The sequence below is a fragment of the Bombina bombina genome, chromosome 7, assembly GCF_027579735.1.
Source record: "Bombina bombina isolate aBomBom1 chromosome 7, aBomBom1.pri, whole genome shotgun sequence".
Classification (NCBI taxonomy): Eukaryota; Metazoa; Chordata; class Amphibia; order Anura; family Bombinatoridae; genus Bombina; species Bombina bombina.
The window spans coordinates 580,359,573-580,379,003 of NC_069505.1; the positions used below are offsets into that span (position 1 = coordinate 580,359,573).

Here is a 19,431-nt window from a genome sequence, read left to right on the forward strand (position 1 = left end):
ACACATAATAACACCGTCTAATAAATATACATTGCACAGTACAGTCACACACATAATAACATTGTCTAATAAATATACATTACACAGTACAGTCACACACATAATAACACCGTCTAATAAATACACATTACGCAGTACAGTCACACACATAATAACACCGTCTAATAAATATACATTACACAGTACAGTCACACACACATAATAACACCGTCTAATAAATATACATTACACAGTACAGTCACACACATAATAACATCATCTAATAAATATACATTACACAGTACAGTCACACACATAATAACACTGTCTAATAAATATACATTACACAGTACAGTCACACACATAATAACACCGTCTAATAAATATACATTACACAGTACAGTCACACACATAATAACACTGTCTAATAAATATACATTGCACAGTACAGTCACACACATAATAACATTGTCTAATAAATATACATTACACAGTACAGTCACACACATAATAACACCGTCTAATAAATATACATTACACAGTACAGTCACACACATAATAACACTGTCTAATAAATATACATTACACAGTACAGTCACACACATAATAACACCGTCTAATAAATACACATTACGCAGTACAGTCACACACATAATAACACCGTCTAATAAATATACATTACACAGTACAGTCACACACACATAATAACATCATCTAATAAAAATTATAAAAAAACAAAACAACTATTGCACAAAAAATTTATAAAGGCTCAAAGATAGGAGATCTCAGGTGTTAGTAAAAAAAAAGGCAGACAAAGGGCTTTAACATAGAGAGCCTACCTAGGTTTAGCTTTCAACAAAGAATAGCAAGAGTACAAAGCAAATTTGATGATAAAAGTAAATTGGAAAAATTGTTTAAAATGACATGCCCTATCTAAATCATGAAGGTTTAATTTTGACTAGACTGTCCCTTTAAATGTGTTGTCAATGGTCTAATTTCTCTCACTACTCTGATCAACTTTTGTATTTGTCATAAACTCCCAGATTTCTCAAAAATACAAAACCTATGGAAATTAAAAGGAAAAATACATTTTGTGAAATCCTTTAAAATCAGTTAGCAAAGGGAGAGATGCTCTGCAGGAGTAAAATATGAGAGATGCTCTGCAGGAGTAAAAGGGAGAGATGCTCTGCAGGAGTAAAGGGAGAGATGATCTGCAGGAGTAAAGGGAGAGATGCTCTGCAGGAGTAAAGGGAGAGATGCTGTACAGGAGTAAAAGGGAGAGATGCTCTGCAGGAGTAAAAGGGACAGATGCTCTACAGGAGTAAAAGGGAGAGATGCTCTGCAGGAGTAAAGGGAGAGATGATCTGCAGGAGTAAAGGGAGAGATGCTGTGCAGGAGTAAAGGGAGAGATGCTCTGCAGGAGTAAAGGAAGAGATGCTCTGCAGGAGTAAAAGGGAGAGATGCTCTGCAGGAGTAAAGGGAGAGATGATCTGCAGGAGTAAAGGGAGAGATTCTCTGCAGGAGTAAAGGGAGATATGCTCTGCAGGAGTAAAGGGAGAGATGCTCTGCAGGAGTAAAGGGAGAGATGCTCTGCAGGAGTAAAGGGAGAGATGCTCTGCAGGAGTAAAGGGAGAGATGCTCTGCAGGAGTAAAAGGGAGAGATGCTCTACAGGAGTAAAAGGGAGAGATGCTCTGCAGGAGTAAAGGGAGAGATGATCTGCAGGAGTAATGGGAGAGATGCTCTGCAGGAGTAAAGGGAGAGATGCTCTGCAGGAGTAAAGGGAGAGATGATCTGCAGGAGTAAAGGGAGAGATGCTCTGCAGGAGTAAAGGGAGAGATGATCTGCAGGAGTAAAAGGGAGAGATGGTCGACTCTACAGGAGTAAAGGGAGAGATGCTCTGCAGGAGTAAAAGGGAGAGATGGTCTGCAGGAGTAAAGGGAGAGATGCTCTGCAGGAGTAAAGGGAGAGATGCTCTGCAGGAGTAAAGGGAGAGATGCTCTGCAGGAGTAAAGGAAGTGATGCTCTGCAGGCCTCTAAAATCAGTTAGCAAAGGAAGCAATGCTCTGCAGGCCTCTGAAATCAGTTAGCAAAGAAAGCAATGCTCTGCAGGCCTCTGAAATCAGTTAGCAAAGAAAGCAATGCTCTGCAGGCCTCTTAAATCAGTTAGCAAATAAAGCAATGCTCTGCAGGCCTCTTAAATCAGTTAGCAAAGGAAGCGATGCTCTGCAACCCTCTGAAATCAGTTAGCAAAGGAAGTGATGCTCTGCAGCCCTCTGAAATCAGTTAGCAAAGAAAGCAATGCTCTGCAGCCATCTGAAATCAGTTAGCAAAGAAAGCAATGCTCTGCAGGCCACTTAAATCAGTTAGCAAAGAAAGCAATGCTCTGCAGGCCTCTGAAATCAGTTAGCAATGGAAGCGATGCTCTGCAGCCCTCTGAAATCAGTTAGCAATGGAAGCGATGCTCTGCAGCCCTCTGAAATTAGTTAGGAAAGGAAGCGATGCTCTGTCGCCCTCTGAAATCAGTTAGCAATGGAAGCGATGCTCTGCAGCTCTCTGAAATCAGATTGCAAAGGAAGCAATGCTCTGCAGCCCTCTGAAGTCAGTTAGCAAAAGAAGCAATGCTCTGCAGCCCTCTGAAATCAGTTAGCAAAGAAAGCGATGCTCTGCAGCCCTCTGAAATCAGTTAGCAAGGTGAATGAGGCAGCCCTCTGCAAGTAGTTATTAAGGGGTCCGTGATGGGAGATACTCTGCGTGATATAGTAACTAGTAGCAGGTTTGAGTCTTTCATCTTTTATTACTGAAGCCATCTGTTGTAACGTCAGACACACTTTTTATTTCTCTCTCTCTCTCCCCTCCGTTTAATTTCCCATATTTCTTCATTTCTGTCTCTCTCTCCGTCCCTTTCCCATTCTATAGCACTCTACTCACTACACTATTCCAATTCAATCTCTGCATTCTCATTCACTAGTTGTCCAGTTTTTAACTGGACAGTCCAGTATTTCAGCTACTATTCCAGTAGAATCTTCACAAAAATACTGAAGGGACAGTCAGTTCCAAAATTTGTATTGTTTAAAAGATAGATAATCCCTTTATTACCCATTCCCCAGTTTTGCATAACACAGTTATAATAATATACTTTTTACCTCTGTGATTACCTTGTATCTAAGCCTCTGCAGACTGCTCCTTATCTCAGTTATATTAATATACTTTTTACCTCTGTGATTACCTTGTATCTAAGCCTCTGCAGACTGCTCCTTATCTCAGTTATATTAATATACTTTTTACCTCTGTGATTACCTTGTATATAAGCCTCTGCAGACTGCCCCGGCCCCTGATCACATAACTTTGTATTTATTATCTATTGACTTGCATTTAAGCCAATTAGTGCTGTGTTGTGCACAATCCATGGGAGTGAGCACAATGTTATCTATATGGCTCACATGAACTAGCAGTCTCCTGTTGTGAAAAGCTAATAAAAAAGCATGTGATAACTTAAGAGGCTGACTGTAGTGGCTTAGAAACAGGCAGAATGTAGAGGTTTACATATTATAAAATAAATTAATATAACAATGTTGGTTGTGCAACGCTCGGGAATGGGTTGTAAAGGCATTATCTAACTTTTTAAAAAATAACAATTTTGGTGTTGACTGTCCCTTTAAATATCCATTATTTTTTAAAGTCCCCTGAAAGTCATCTAAATGTTTAAGTTCTCATAAGTATCTGTGCTTTACAAATATGGCACCACTGATACTGAGCTGGCACTAATTATTTGTGTTACTGTCAAAGAGGGTAACAAAATACCTTATATGTTATTGTCAGCTATGTGGGTATTAAATTACTGCCCTATGTGTGATCCTGGCAGTCAAAGGCTCGCTATTGTGTGTTTCTTGCACCCAAAGAGTTATAGTGAGGATTATTTAATGCAACAAAAAAAACACTTCTTATAGTTCCCAGTGCTGAGCATTATTTAAAAAATAAAAAAAAAAATCTGCTTTATTATCTCAGGGTTATTAATGCTACATTTTTAAAGAGGCTGTAAAGTCACAATGAAATGTTCATGAATCAAATAAAACATTTCAATTTACTTCCATTATGTAAATTGTAAATAAATGTAATTTGTTCTCTTGGTATCTTTTGTTAAAGAATATAGCTAGGTGGGCTCAGGAGCATAAATGTACTTGAGCTAGCTTCTGATTGGTAGCTGTATTGCATACCCAATGTGATCAGCTGGCACCCAGCAGTGTACTGCTGCTCCAGAGCCTACTTAGATATGCTCTTCAATAAAGGATACCAAGAGAACAAAGTGAATGTGATAATAGAAGTAAATTAGAAAGTTATTTAAATTTAATATCTGAATCATGAAAATGTCATTTTGACTTCAGTGTCCATTTAATAAAGGTGCTCCTCACCCCACGAATCCTAATCTAGGTATCCAATCAGGACACATTCCCTAGAGTAGGCGCATATGTACGTACCCATGTGCAGTATAAACCAGCATTAGATTGTACACAATGTATAGGCAGTAAAGTCAACATTAAACTATCATGACTCAGATACAGCATGCAATTTTAAACAAATTTACTTCTATTATCTAAATTGGTTTATTTTCTTGGTTCATTTTCTTAGTTGAAAGCATACTTAGGTATGCTCAGGTCGGAGCAGCAATGCATTTCCTGGAGCTAGCAGCTAATTGGTGGTTGCACACAATTGCCTCTTTTAATTGGTTCACTAGATGTGTTCAGCTAACTCCCAGTAATGCATAGCTGCTCCTTCAAAAAAGGATACCAAGAGAATGAAGCAAATGTAATAATAGAAGTAAAAGTTGTTTTAAAATCACATACTATCTGAATAATAAAATAATTATTTGAGGTTTCATGTCCCTTTAACCCTTTCCCGCCAGGACGGACTTATTTAAATCACGTGATCGTTCATGCGATCGCGTGATTACAATGATGGGATTGGGTCAGGGAAGAGTGCCTATGACGCTAGGCACCCCCTCCAGACCGCGATCCCATTTAGGAAGCTTCTATGGCTTTAGTACAGCCAAATGGCTAGAACGTTCCATGCCGACCTAACGGCGCTAAAGCCCAGCGCAGTTAGGACAGAATAGAACGTTCTAACGGTGCGAAGGGGTTAAGTAAATCCCTTGAATTGAAGTGCAGTAATGAAGCTTTGTTTCCTAAAAATGCTGTAATTCTTTGAACTTAGGTTCATAAACAGTTGACATTCGTGCACATGGGGGTAGACCCCATATTCATTCTACTGCATGTGTGAAAACATGCCCTCTTTTTCTGGGCAGGGCAGCAGCTGTATGATGTTTATGGGATACATACAGGGCCGAATTTACAACCTAGGTGCCTGTATGCACCACAATCTGAAGCGCCCCCCGTGCTCCTCACTCACCTGTGCCGGTGACCGTAATTACGATGGCTGCTGGCAGTGAAATAACTGTTTCACGCGTGTGCAGTGGCCATCTTTGCTAAGGCCTTTGAAAGCATTGTGCGTGCATGGAGGAAGCCGGATTACGTGTAAGCATTATACTCATGGAAAAATTAACCACCTTAGTTAAAGGGACACTGAACCCAAATGTTTTCTTTCGTGAATCAGATAGAAGATGCAATTTTAAGCAACTTTTTAATTTACTTCTATTATCAAATTTTCTTTATTCTCTTGGTATCTTTATTTGAAATGCAAGAATGTAAGTTTGGATGCCGGCCCAGTTTTGGTGAACAACCTGGGTTGTTCTTGCTGATTGGTGGATTCTTGCTGAACCAAAAAAATAGCTTAGATGCCTTCTTTTTCAAATAAAGATAGCAAGAGAACGAAGAAAATTGATAATAGGAGTAAATTAAAAAGTTGCTTAAAATTGCTGCTCTATCTGAATCACGAAAGTAAAAAATTTGGGTTCAGTGTCCCTTTAAGGTCGCCGGCTGACTGGTATTTATAATAGAGCCTACCTAGATATGCTTTTCAACAAAGGATTCCAAATTAACAAAGTACATTTGGAAATAGAAGTAAATTGGAAAGAATTTTAAAATGGCATGCTCTATCTGAATCACGAAAGAAAGATTTGAGGTTTTATGTCCCTTTAATTCATTTTTGTATTTATTTATTTTCATTTATAAAGGTTTATTAAAAGTTAATTGGTTATCTCAATTTAAAGAAAAAGAGGTACAATATAGTGAATACACATGCTATATGCTATGTTTTTAACTGTATTGAAGCAGTCAATAGTTGTGATTAAAAACAATAGTGTATGCTATAATTATTTATTTATTATGTTCATTAACCTGTTAGGACGTTGTATTCCTTTGGAATTTTGCTGGGCTTTAGCGCCGAAGGACGGAATACAATGTCCTAATCCCTTGGCTTTCCTGAAGCCACTGGTGCTTCCCTGATGGGATCGCGGTCTGGAGGGCGTGCCCAAACATCATAGGGACGCCCCCTGACGCGATCCCATCATTGAAATCTCGTGTTCATGTGCACGATTGCGAGATTTCAATTTGTTTACATCGGAACAGTTAACCCTGGCACAAAAGGGTTAAAATGTTCACACTTATTTCATATTAAATTCAATATAATCATTAGACATGCACAAACAAAGCATTTCATTTGGACAAATCATTTGTCATGAAAATGAAAATACTTTGTGGTGTTAGATATTTGCTAAGAGGGTTGTTTGTAATTTATTTGTTAATGGAAAATCAATTTGTTCACAATTCTCTATAGGAAACCTCTTTAGGAAAGCAATTTAACCTTAAAGGGACATGAAACTTTACATTTTTCTTTCATGATTCAGATAGAACATACAGTTATAAACAATTTACCAAATTACTTTTTTATTATCTTTGTATTCTTTGTTGAAAGCAGGGATGTCAGCTCAGGAGCTTGCATGTGTCTGCAGGAATGTTATACATTAGCTTGAGCACTAGATGGCAGCACTTTTTCCTCCCAGACATGTACATGCTACCTACCTAAGTATCTCTACAACAGATGAGGGGGTGGTGCGGCTCCAGGAAAACCACTGTAGATCAAAGTATGCCTCCGGTCACATATTATATATTAAAGCAACTCCAAGAGATCCACAAGTGAAGACGTGAGGTGCAGGCCAAGAAAAAGGACTGAGTGTGTCCCAAAACTATGCAGCAAAAGAAAGGCAGCACACGATATCCAAAAAACTGAAATTTATTCCAGTGTTCACATAAAATACACAAACATGTACACGAGGAAAAAAGGGGCGTGTCCTTACGCGTTTTGTGCCTTGCGGCACTTAATCTCTACAACAGAGTATATAGCATGAGAACAAAGCACATTTGTTAGCAGAAAAACATTTGAAAGTTTTTCTAAAATTGTATGCTCTGTCTAAAATACAAAGTAAAAATTTGGGGTTTCACATCCCTTTAAAGTAACAGCTACTGCTAGTTCTACAAGCCAACAACAACACAAAAAGGTATTTGAAAATGAAAATAATAAATAAAGAAATAAAGAAATAAAAATAAAAAATAAAAGCAGCTGTTATTTACGCACAAAAAATATCAACTAAATTACTTTCTTTCATACATTTGGTTTATTCATTTTTTTTTTGTTAAAGGGACATTGTTTTCAAGTGGGCTTTTCATGAGCGTAACTTGTACTAAAATGAGGGAGACTCGCAAGTGTGATTGTATTTTCTTAACAAGGTACAATACCAAACTTATAAATCTTCACACACATTTATCTCACTAGATGTTTTTATTTTTAAAATAAATTACTAGCTAAAGCAAAGTAAATACAGGCAGTCCTCGGGTTACAGACAAGTACAACTCGTACTTACATACAGAGAAAATAGAGCTTTATCGACAATCCTTCTTTCCAGGATAATCCAAAATACTGAAAATCCAATTGTCACAAGGACAGAAAGTGATGTGAAATTTTCTGAACAGGGGCACAGATAGCAAAACAAACTTTATCCTATGCTATCCAAAACAAAAAAAAAATGTTTGGCTAGAGTTTCACCTAAAAAAAAGTGCCTGTTCCAACTTACATACAAATTCAACTTAAGAACAAACCTAAAGTCCCTATCTTGGGGTCGATCCGATATAAAGCGTCGCCCGCAAAAGCCGGCGACGCCAATATTTACGCTGATTTGGTATCCTATATACGGCGTAACCTAGAAGTTACGCGCGTATATTTCTGCCGTCGCCCGTAGTTTTTTGGGCCATAGGCAGGTATACCAAACCAGCGCAGTTTGGTATCCAATATGCAGCGTAAGGACTTACGTGGCGAAAATGGAGAAAACTTACTCCATTTTCACCTCGCCACAAAAAGCAGCCGTAAGAAGCCTTACGCTGACTATTGGAGCCCCGTAACTCCCTAAACTAACTAGAAAATAAACCTAACACCTAACGCATGCGCAATGTCTATCTCCCTGTCAACCGCGATCTTCTAAAATAAACCTAACACCTAACGCATGCGCAATGTCTATCTACCTGTCAACCGCGATCCCCCCCCCCGAAATCCCTAATAAAGTTATTAACCCCTAAACCGCCGCTCCCGGACCCCGCCGCCATCTACATAAACTAACCCCCTACTGTGAGCCCCTAAAACCGCCGCCATCTACCTCATCTATCCCCTAATCTGACCCCATACACCGCCGCCACCTATATAAAAATTATTAACCCCTAATCTAATCCCCCTATACCGCCGCCAGCTATATTAATATTATTAACCCCTAATGTAAGCCCCTTACACCGCCGCCATCTCTATTAAAATGATTAACCCCTAATTTAATCTACCAACCCCGCCGCCAGCTATATTATCTATATTAACCCTAAGTATATTATAGTTAATATAGGTATTACATTATATATATTAACTATATTAACCCTAATTATATTAGGGTTAATATAGTTAATATAGTTACTATAGTATTTATATTAACTATATTAACTCTATCTAACCCTAACTAAATTTATATTAAATTAATCTAATTCATTTATAAACTAAAATATTCCTATTTAAATCTAAATACTTACCTATAAAACAAACCCTAAGATAGCTACAATATAATTAATAATTACATTGTAGCTATGTTAGGGTTAATATTTATTTTACAGGTAAATTGTTAATTATTTTAACTAGGTATAATAGATATTAAATAGTTATTAACTATTTAATATCTACCTAGTTAAAATAATTACCCAATTACCTGTAAAATAAATCCTAACCTAAGTTACAAATACAGCTACACTATCAATAAATTAAATAAACTACAAACATCTATCTAAAAATACAATTAAATTAACTAAACTAAATTACAAAAAAAAAAAAAACACTAAATTACAAAAAATAAAAAAAAGATTACAAGATATTTAAGCTAATTACACCTATTCTAAGCCCCCTAATAAAATAATAAACCCCCAAAATAAAAAAAATTCCCTGCCCTATTCTAAATTAAACAAATTTCAAAGCTCTTTACCTTACCAGCCCTTAAAAGGGCCTTTTGTGGGGCATGCCCCAAAGAATTCAGCTCTTTTGCATACAACAAATACAATCCCCCCCCCCATTACAACCCACATACCCCTATTCTAAAACCACCCAAACCCCCCTTAAAAAAGCCTAACACTACCCCCCTGAAGATCTCCCTACCTTGTCTTCACCACACCGGGCCGAACTCCTGATCCGATCCGGGCGATGTCTTCCTCCAAGCGGCAAAGAAGAATTCGTCCTCCGGTGACGTCTTCCTCCAAGCGGCAGCAAAGTCTTCATTCTTCCGGCGGCATCTTCAATCTTCTTTCTTTGCTCCGCCGCCGCGGAGCATCCATCCTGGCCGACTGCTGTACTTGGAATGAGGTACCTTTAAATGACGTCATCCAAGATGGCGTCCGCCGAATTCCGATTGGCTGATAGGATTCTATCAGCCAATCGGAATTAAGTTAGAAAAATCTGATTGGCTGATTGAATCAGCCAATCAGATTCAAGTTCAATCCGATTGGCTGATCCGAACAGCCAATCAGATTGAGCTCGCATTCTATTGGCTGATCGGAACAGCCAATAGAATGCGAGCTCAATCTGATTGGCTGATTGGATCAGCCAATCGGATTGAACTTGAATCTGATTGGCTGATTCAATCAGCCAATCAGATTTTTCTAAGTTAATTCCGATTGGCTGATAGAATCCTATCAGCCAATCGGAATTCGGCGGACGCCATCTTGGATGACGTCATTTAAAGGTACCTCATTCCAAGTACAGCAGTCGGCCAGGATGGATGCTCCGCGGCGGCGGAGCGAAGAAAGAAGATTGAAGATGCCGCCGGAAGAATGAAGACTTTGCTGCCGCTTGGAGGAAGACGTCGCCGGAGGAAGAATTCTTCTTTGCCGCTTGGAGGAAGACATCGCCCGGATCGGATCAGGAGTTCGGCCCGGTGTGGTGAAGACAAGGTAGGGAGATCTTCAGGGGGGTAGTGTTAGGCTTTTTTAAGGGGGGTTTGGGTGGTTTTAGAATAGGGGTATGTGGGTGGTGGGTTGTAATGGGGGGGGGGATTGTATTTGTTGTATGCAAAAGAGCTGAATTCTTTGGGGCATGCCCCACAAAAGGCCCTTTTAAGGGCTGGTAAGGTAAAGAGCTTCGAAATTTGTTTAATTTAGAATAGGGCAGGGATTTTTTTTTATTTTGGGGGTTTATTATTTTATTAGGGGGCTTAGAATAGGTGTAATTAGCTTAAATATCTTGTAATCTTTTTTTTATTTTTTGTAATTTAGTGTTTGTTTTTTTTTTGTAATTTAGTTTAGTTAATTTAATTGTATTTTTAGATAGATGTTTGTAGTTTATTTATTGATAGTGTAGGTGTATTTGTAAATTAGGTTAGGATTTATTTTACAGGTAATTGGGTAATTATTTTAACTAGGTAGATATTAAATAGTTAATAACTATTTAATATCTATTATACCTAGTTAAAATAATTAACAATTTACCTGTAAAATAAATATTAACCCTAACATAGCTACAATGTAATTATTAATTATATTGTAGCTATCTTAGGGTTTATTTTATAGGTAAGTATTTAGATTTAAATAGGAATATTTTAGTTTATAAATGAATTAGATTAATTTAATATAAATTTAGTTAGGGGTGTTAGGGTTAGATAGAGTTAATATAGTTAATATAAATACTATAGTAACTATATTAACTATATTAACCCTAATATAATTAGGGTTAATATAGTTAATATATATAATGTAATACCTATATTAACTATAATATACTTAGGGTTAATATAGATAATATAGCTGGCGGCGGGGTAGGTAGATTAAATTAGGGGTTAATCATTTTAATAGAGATGGCGGCGGTGTAAGGGGCTTACATTAGGGGTTAATAATTTTAATATAGATGGCGGCGGTGTTAGGGGCTCACTTTAGGGGGTTATAGATATAATATAGCTGGCGGCGGGGTACGGGAGCGGCGGTTTAGGGGTTAATAACTTTATTAGGTTGCGGCGGGGTACGGGAGCGGCGGTTTAGGGGTTAATAGCTTTTTTATTGTTAGGCTAGTGAGGGGGGATAGCGGATAGAGGGTTAGACAGTGCGGGCTATGTTAGGGAGGTGTGTTAGACAGTGCGGGCTATGTTAGGGAGGCGTGTTAGACAGTGCGGGCTATGTTAGGGAGGCGTGTTAGACAGTGCGGGCTATGTTAGGGAGGCGTGTTAGACAGTGCGGGTGTTTTAGACTTTAGTCAGGTTTTATAGGCGCCAGCAGTTTCTAACGTGGCGCAAGTCACTGGCGACGCCAGAAATTTGTACTTACGCAGATTTCTGGACATCGCTGGTTTGTCAGACTTACGGCACGTTAGCATCTGACGGCGACCTATATGGGATAGCTCGAGTTGCGAGCTGAAACTGCGGGCGACGCCGGTTCCCTCGCTTGCGCCGCAAACTGCGATCTATATCGGATCGCGCCCCTTGTACTTAACCCGGGGACTGCCTGTACTTTATTTTCCATATAGCTAATCGCATAACCTTTTTAGATAACATTGCATTCTTGCTGTGTGCTGATAGTCACTGTCAACTACAAAAACGTCCAAATTCTCTAATTTGTGAATTGTACTTTATAATGGAAAGAACATCAGATATTGCTATTATGAGAGAGCCCATTTTCTTTGAAAATTATGGGGTTGGTTCCAATAAATCTGATTTTTTCTTTCAATACCTGATTTTCTTTATAAAAGTGATTATAATCTTACTGAATCTAACATAGCAAGACTGATAACTCAAACAAAATACGATCTCTATTTTCCCACAATGCCACCCTTAATAGGGATGGGCGAATGTGGTGAAAGTGTAATTCGCTTGGTAGAACAAATAGTCCTCTGGAGATTCGTTTTGGACAATAAAATGTTGATAAGAAAGTAAATCCATTCAAATTCGGTAATGTTTTTTCCTGGTTTTGAATGTTACTTTAATTTTTTAGTATTTATAATTATATTGAATATCCACAAATGTAACATTCGATTTAACAAATACTATTCAGAGGGTCAATAGTTCATGTGGTAGTGAATTTGGTAAATTGATAAATTAGAGATACAAATATATTGATTCAAATTTCTCTATTTCGAATATTACAATTAAAGAGAGCATTAGAAATACTATTACAAATTTATCAATATGATTTTTTGTAATTTAAATATTGCATAATTAAATTCTAATTATGCAATATTTGAATTAGAAAAATGTGAATTGAATATTACATTTAAAGATAGCATTATAAATATTATTATATCCGGATGGGGGCTACGGTGCAAGATTGGAACCGTTGCTGATTTGCTCCTGGGGGAATATCTGCATTGCTAGGCACGTCTCCCAATCAGATCATATGGATCTTCAATAAGGAGGGGAAGCAGAATACCGCAAAAGTTAGGACGTTACATGCTGTCCTAAAGGGCGTTAAAGTCATATATATATATATATATATATATATATATATATATATATATATATATATATATACAGGTGGCCCTCGATTTACAACGGTTCAATTTGCACCGTTTCAGAATAACAACCTTTTTTTCAGTCATGTGACTGCTATTGAAAAGCATTGAGAAGCAGTGCATTGATTAAAAAAGCCAGTAGGTGGAGCTGTCTGCTTGTGTTGCAGCAAAGATATGAAAGCCAAGCAAGCTGAAATTAATCAGTTTAACCAGACCTGAGCTATTGAGCAGATTTCAAAGGAACAAGATCTTCCTGTCTATAAATCAGTCCAGATTGGAATGCATAGAAAGAACTGTTTGCAGAAAAATGCAAGTAAAGTCTGTGTTGTGTGATTATTTTATTAGGTTTATAATGCTATTCAGCAAATGTTTTTGTTCATTTAACTTAGTTTAATTATATATTCTGTGTTGTGTGATTATTTTATTAGGTTTATAATGCTGTTTAGCATGTAAAGTCTTCATTTCAAAGCTTTAAAAATAAAAAAAAAATGTATTAGGTGTTACTTATGCCAATTTTGAGAGGGACCTGGAACCTAACTCCCTCACTTCCCATTGACTTACATTATAAACTGGGTTGTATTTACAACGGTTTCGATTTACAACCATTCCTTCTGGAACCTAACCCTGGCGTAAACTGAGGGCTACCTGTATATACTTACAATGTGTATATATACAGTATATATATATATATATATATATATATATATATATATATATATATATATATATATATATATATATATATATATACACATCAATAATTGATTAAGAATTTTTTTTTTTTATTTCACAAGATTTTCATCTAAATTCAAGAATACTACTGGAATTTATTTTCCATTAGACGAAAGTGGACTATAAGGAAATAAGGTAATTACCTGGTTTAAAGGGATATGAAACCCACATTTTTTCTATCATTTTTCAGACAGAGCATGCAATTTTAAACAATTTTCCATTTTACAGCACTTTTTTATTGGTGGATGAATTTTTCCACCAATCGGCAAGGAAAACCCAGGATGTTCACTAAAAATGAGCTGGCATCTAAACTTACATTCTTGCATTTCAAATAAAGATACCAAGAGAATAAAGAAAATTTGATAATAGGAGTAAAATAGAAAGTTGCTTAAAATTTCATGCTCTATCTGAATCACGAAAAAAAAAGTTTTTGGGTTCAGTGTCCCTTTAAGTCAAGGGACAAAATAAAAAAAGTACATTTTATTTTCCCTCCCTCTCTTGATTAAAAAGATATAATTCTTTTAAATGAAGCATAGGCTTCTAAGATGAAGCATAGGCTTCTAAGAGAAAAGAATTGCTCATTATTATTCTCTCCTTCCCTCCCTCTTTCCCCCGCTTTCACACCCTCCCAGTATCTCTTTTCTCTCCTCCCTCTCCTTTCTCGCTCTCAGCTGTGATATTTCTCAAGGATTTAAGACATTTTATCTCCTTGTATCAAATATATTTTGGCTTTGCAATGCACGTATTTCTAATCTCTTTCTGGGGCAGTGTAGTCTGCTCTGTGTATTTCTGATTATTCTGTTTGTGGATACACATTGCATTTACTCTAAATTTCCTCTAAAATAACCCTTAAAGGGACAGTCGACTCCAGAATTGTTATTGTTTAAAAAGATAGATAATCCCTTTATTACCCATTCCCCAGTTTTGCATAACCAACACTGTTATATTAATACACTTTTTACCTCTGTGATTACCCTGTAGCCTCTGCAGACTGAACCTTTATTTCAGTTCTTTTAACAGACTTGCAGTTTAGCTAAACAGTGCTGACTCCTAGGTAACTTCAATGCTATCTATAGGACACACATTAACTAATGCCCCCTAGCTGTGAAAACGGTCAAGTACATTCAGGAAAGAGGCGGCCTTCAAGGGTTTAGAAATTAGCATATGAGCCTACCTAGGTTTAGCTTTCAACTAAGAATACCAAGAGAACAAAGCAAATTAGATGATAAAAGTAAATTGGAAAGTTGTTTAAAATTGCAAACCCTATCTGAATCATGAAAGTTTAATTTTTTACTAGACTGCATAATTAACAAGTGCATAATACAAAGACAATGATTTAGCACCTACTCTAAATTTCAAATAAACAGTAGATTTTTTTCTGACAAATTAATTTTTCTATTCCATTTTCCGGCCCCCTGTATCATGTGACAGACATCAGCCAATCACAGACTAGTATATGTATACCCTGTGAGCTTGTGTACATGCTCAGTAGGATCTTGTTTCCCAGAAAGTGTGAATATAAAAAGACTGTGCAAAATGTGATAATGAAAGTAAATTGGAAAATGTCTTAAAACTGCTGCTCTATCTGATTCACAAAGCGTTATTTTGTCACATAGCGTGGCCGCGCTAATCCCCTCTCCTCATAGAGACTATAGAGACTGCCAGAAAAATTTTCTGACTTTCCACTCAAGTGCTAACCTGAAGGTGTTAAGTTAAAGTGTGCTAGAGCTGAAGGCGAATTTGATGGATAGAAAACGTTATAGACAATGGACTAGATTACAAGTGGAATGTTATTTATTGCTCCCGCTCGCGCGTTAACTCAGCTAGAAGTAAGCTTTTTGCTGAAGTTAGAATATTGTGACCGCAAAGAAAGTGGGAAAAAACCCCAACACCGAACACGTTGCGCAAACCCGATCGCATTGTATATATATAAACATGTAGAGATACGTGCACTCCCACTAACAAGCTTCATGTGACAGGGTGCTAAGAGTAGTATATAGAGCTGAAGGACAAAGCACTCTCTGGTCTTATCAAGTGTACAACACAATTTTATTTACAGTGACGTTTCGGGGTGTTCACCCCTTCATCAGACCATAAATATGCATAAATAAATTGCATAAATATGATTTTTCATGTTTTCCGCTACTTAACTGCAAAGGGCTTCAATGCACACACACACACACATATATATATATACTATACTTATGTATTTATGCGTTTATATGTGTATACATGTCGGTAAATACATATAAGCACGTTTAAATACATATGTACACACACATATATAAATATAAACACATACATATACATATTTGGACATGTAAATGTATGTATCTCTATGTTAAAGCCCTTATACATTTTTATTGTAATATTTTTTTAAATATTTTTTATTAGACAGTGTTAATATGAATGCAAGTCTACTTTTAAATGCATTTTGTAATGTTTTTTGTGAAACTTTTTAGGCGCGCGTAACAGAAGAGAATGGCTTCACTAACCAGAGAAGTATGGCTTTAGCTCTTAAATTATATATATATATATATATATATATTTATATATATATATAAAGAGAGAGAGAGAGTGTGTGTGTGAGAGAGAGAAAGAGAGGGAGCGAAAGAGAGAAAGAAAGAGAGAATGTGTGAGAGACAGAGAGAGAGAAAGAGAGTTAAAGAAAGAGATTGAAAGAGAGAGAGAACGAGAGTTAAAGAAAGAGAGTGCAAGAGAGAAAGAAAGTAAGAAAGAGACTGAAAGAAAGAGGGAGGTAGAGAGAGAGAAGAGAGTGTGTGTGTAAGAGAGAGAGGGAGCGAATGTATGTGAGAAAGAGAGAAAGAAAGAGAGAGAATGTGTGAGAGACAGAGAGAGAGAGAGAAAGAAAGAGAGAGAGAGAACGAGAGTTAAAGAAAGATTGAAAGAGAGAGAGAGAACGAGAGTTAAAGAAAGAGAGTGCAAGAGAGAAAGAAAGGAAGAAAGAGACTGAAAGAAAGAGGGAGGTAGAGAGAGAGAGAAGAGAGTGTGTGTGTAAGAGAGAGGGAGCGAATGTATGTGAGAAAGAGAGAGAATGTGTGAGAGACAGAGAGAAAGAGATTGAAAGACAGAGAGAGAGAGAGAGAGAAAGAGTTAAAGAAAGAGTGCAAGAGAGGAAGAAAGGGAGAAAGAAAGGAAGAAAGAGACTGAAAGAAAGAGGGAGGTAGAGAGAGAGAGAGGGAGAAAGAAAAAAAGGGAAAGTAAAATAAGTGAAGCATAAAGGAAAAACAAAACAAGTGCTTGAGTTAGAGAATAGGGGCTGGGGGAGGAGATAACTAGCAGGGACAAGTGAATGCAGCGCAGGGGGGAAGGAGTGACAAGGAGTGGGAGGAGAGAGAGAGAGAGAGAGCGAGGGAGAGAGGTTAGTTCCTGTGTGTCCCTGGGGAGAAAGACCTGGATATGACAAACTTCTAGGACAACCTGGGCCCAAGCAGGACTTTCTAGGATAGAGCGTGAGTTGTCAGAGAGAGAAAACTGGAGCTGCACACAGACAAAGAGAAAGCTAGAAACACACAGAGAGGGATAGAGAGAGAGGGAGGTAGAGAAAGAGGGACACAGAGAGAGATAAAGGGGGGGGGAGAAGAAAGAAAGATGTAGCAAAAGAGTGGGGTAGAGAGTAAGATAGATGAAGAGAGAGAGAGTGTGTGTGTTAGAGACAGAGAAGGTGAGAGGTATAGAGAGAAAGAAAGAGAGGGCTAAATGATGAGAAGAGAGGTATAGTAGAGAGTGAGAGAGACAGAGGAATGGAGAGAGAGAGAGTGTTTGATACAGAGAAAGGAAGAGAGAGAGAAAATAGGACTAAAGAATATGGAATAGAGAGGTACAGTATAGAGTGAGAGAGAGGGATATATAGAGAAAATGATAGAAAGAAATAGAGAGAGAGTGTGTGAGATAAAGGAGATAAAGTAAGCAAAGGACAGAAAGGGAAACAATGATGGAAAGAGATACAGAGAGGGGGAATAAAAAAGCTGGAGAACAGACTGGCACACACTGGCTTTATATCCCCACGCATCATGTGCTTATATAATGTTATTGTTCCCCAGGCACATAGCTTCAGGTCCTCCCCTGACAACAGAGAGGGGGGAAAGTCTGAGGAAAAGGGAAAGAAAGAGAGAAAGAAACAGGAAGGGAGAAAACAGCAAAGGAAAGATAAAGAAATATAAAGGGGGGAGGGCATAGGTGTAAAAAGGAACAAGGACACATGAGAGAAAGAAGAGAGAGAGGGGGGGAATAAGTGTAAAGTGAAAATAATACAAGAAATGTGTGGGGGGAGAGAAAAAAGGGGCAGAGAAGTTAGAATGAGTGAAATGAAGGAGGGGAAACAAGGAGAGCGCAGAAAAGAATGGGAGAGACAGATGAAGTAAAAGAGTGAATGACAGTGGGGGAGAAGACTGAGAGAGATCTGAGATTGCAAGATGTGGAGGCTGCAAGTCTGTTAGACAGGTGTTTGCATATAGGGGGAGGGAGTGGTAGGAGAGAGGGGGAGTACAAGGAACTAGACAGAAGAACAGGAGAGAGGGAGCAGTGCTGAGTGTGAGTGCACTTTCTGTGGATTTTCTTGCATTACTACTTTATTTTTCATGTCTCGGCTTGAGAGGTATGTGAGATGTGGTGTAGCTGCCAACTTTTCTTCTGCACTGTACAGCCCTAGAGGTGTCATACGCTGAACAGTCCCAGAGTGTCTACTGAGAGTCCCAGAATGCACTGCAGTGGTGCCAGGCTGTGTAATTCTCATGTATATGCTGTAGTGGTGTCAGGCTGTGTAATTCTCATGTATATGCTGTAGTGGTGTCAGGCTGTGTAATTCTCATGTATATGCTGTAGAGGTGCCAGGCTGTGTAATTCTCATGTACATGCTGTAGAGGTGCCAGGCTGTGTAATTCCCATGTACATGCTGTAGAGGTGCCAGGCTGTGTAATTCTCATGTACATGCTGTAGAGGTGCCAGGCTGTGTAATTCTCATGTACATGCTGTAGAGGTGCCAGGCTGTGTAATTCTCATGTACATGCTGTAGTGGTGTCAGGCTGTGTAATTCTCATGTACATGCTGTAGAGGTACCAGGCTGTGTGATTCTCATGTACATGCTGTAGAGGTACCAGGCTGTGTAATTCTCATGTACATGCTGTAGAGGTGCCAGGCTGTGTAATTCTCATGTACATGCTGTAGTGGTGTCAGGCTGTGTAATTCTCATGTACATGCTGTAGTGGTGTCAGGCTGTGTAATTCTCATGTACATGCTGTAGAGGTGCCAGGCTGTGTAATTCTCATGTACATGCTGTAGTGGTGCCAGGCTGTGTAATTCTCATGTACATGCTGTAGAGGTGCCAGGCTGTGTAATTCTCATGTACATGCTGTAGTGGTGCCAGGCTGTGTAATTCTCATGTACATGCTGTAGAGGTGCCAGGCTGTGTAATTCTCATGTACATGCTGTAGAGGTGCCAGGCTGTGTTATTCTCATGTACATGCTGTAGTGGTGCCAGGCTGTGTAATTCTCATGTACATGCTGTAGAGATACCAGACTGTGTAATTCTCATGTACATGCTGTAGAGGTACCAGGCTGTGTAATTCTCATGTACATGCTGTAGAGGTACCAGGCTGTGTAATTCTCATGTACATGCTGTAGAGGTGCCAGGCTGTGTAATTCTCATGTACATGCTGTAGAGGTACCAGGCTGTGTAATTCTCATGTACATGCTGTAGAGGTGCCAGGCTGTGTAATTATCATGTACATGCTGTAGAG

The 19,431-nt window shown here is 38.1% G+C and overlaps 1 protein-coding gene across 5 annotated transcripts in view; it reads left to right on the forward strand.

Moving 5' to 3' along the window:
* DDR1 (discoidin domain receptor tyrosine kinase 1) overlaps positions 1-19,431 on the forward strand; it is a 136,463-nt gene that overhangs the window by 43,199 nt on the left and 73,833 nt on the right. For 2 of the 5 annotated variants that reach the window (XM_053722037.1, XM_053722041.1), the window contains exon 1: positions 17,021-17,145. The exons of 2 other annotated variants lie outside the window; for them this stretch is intronic. The gene's annotated coding sequence lies outside the window, so the exon portion shown is untranslated. Of the gene's footprint in view, positions 1-17,020; positions 17,146-17,951; positions 18,227-19,431 lie in introns of those variants that run through there. One more of the 5 variants, XM_053722039.1, reaches the window with a different exon arrangement.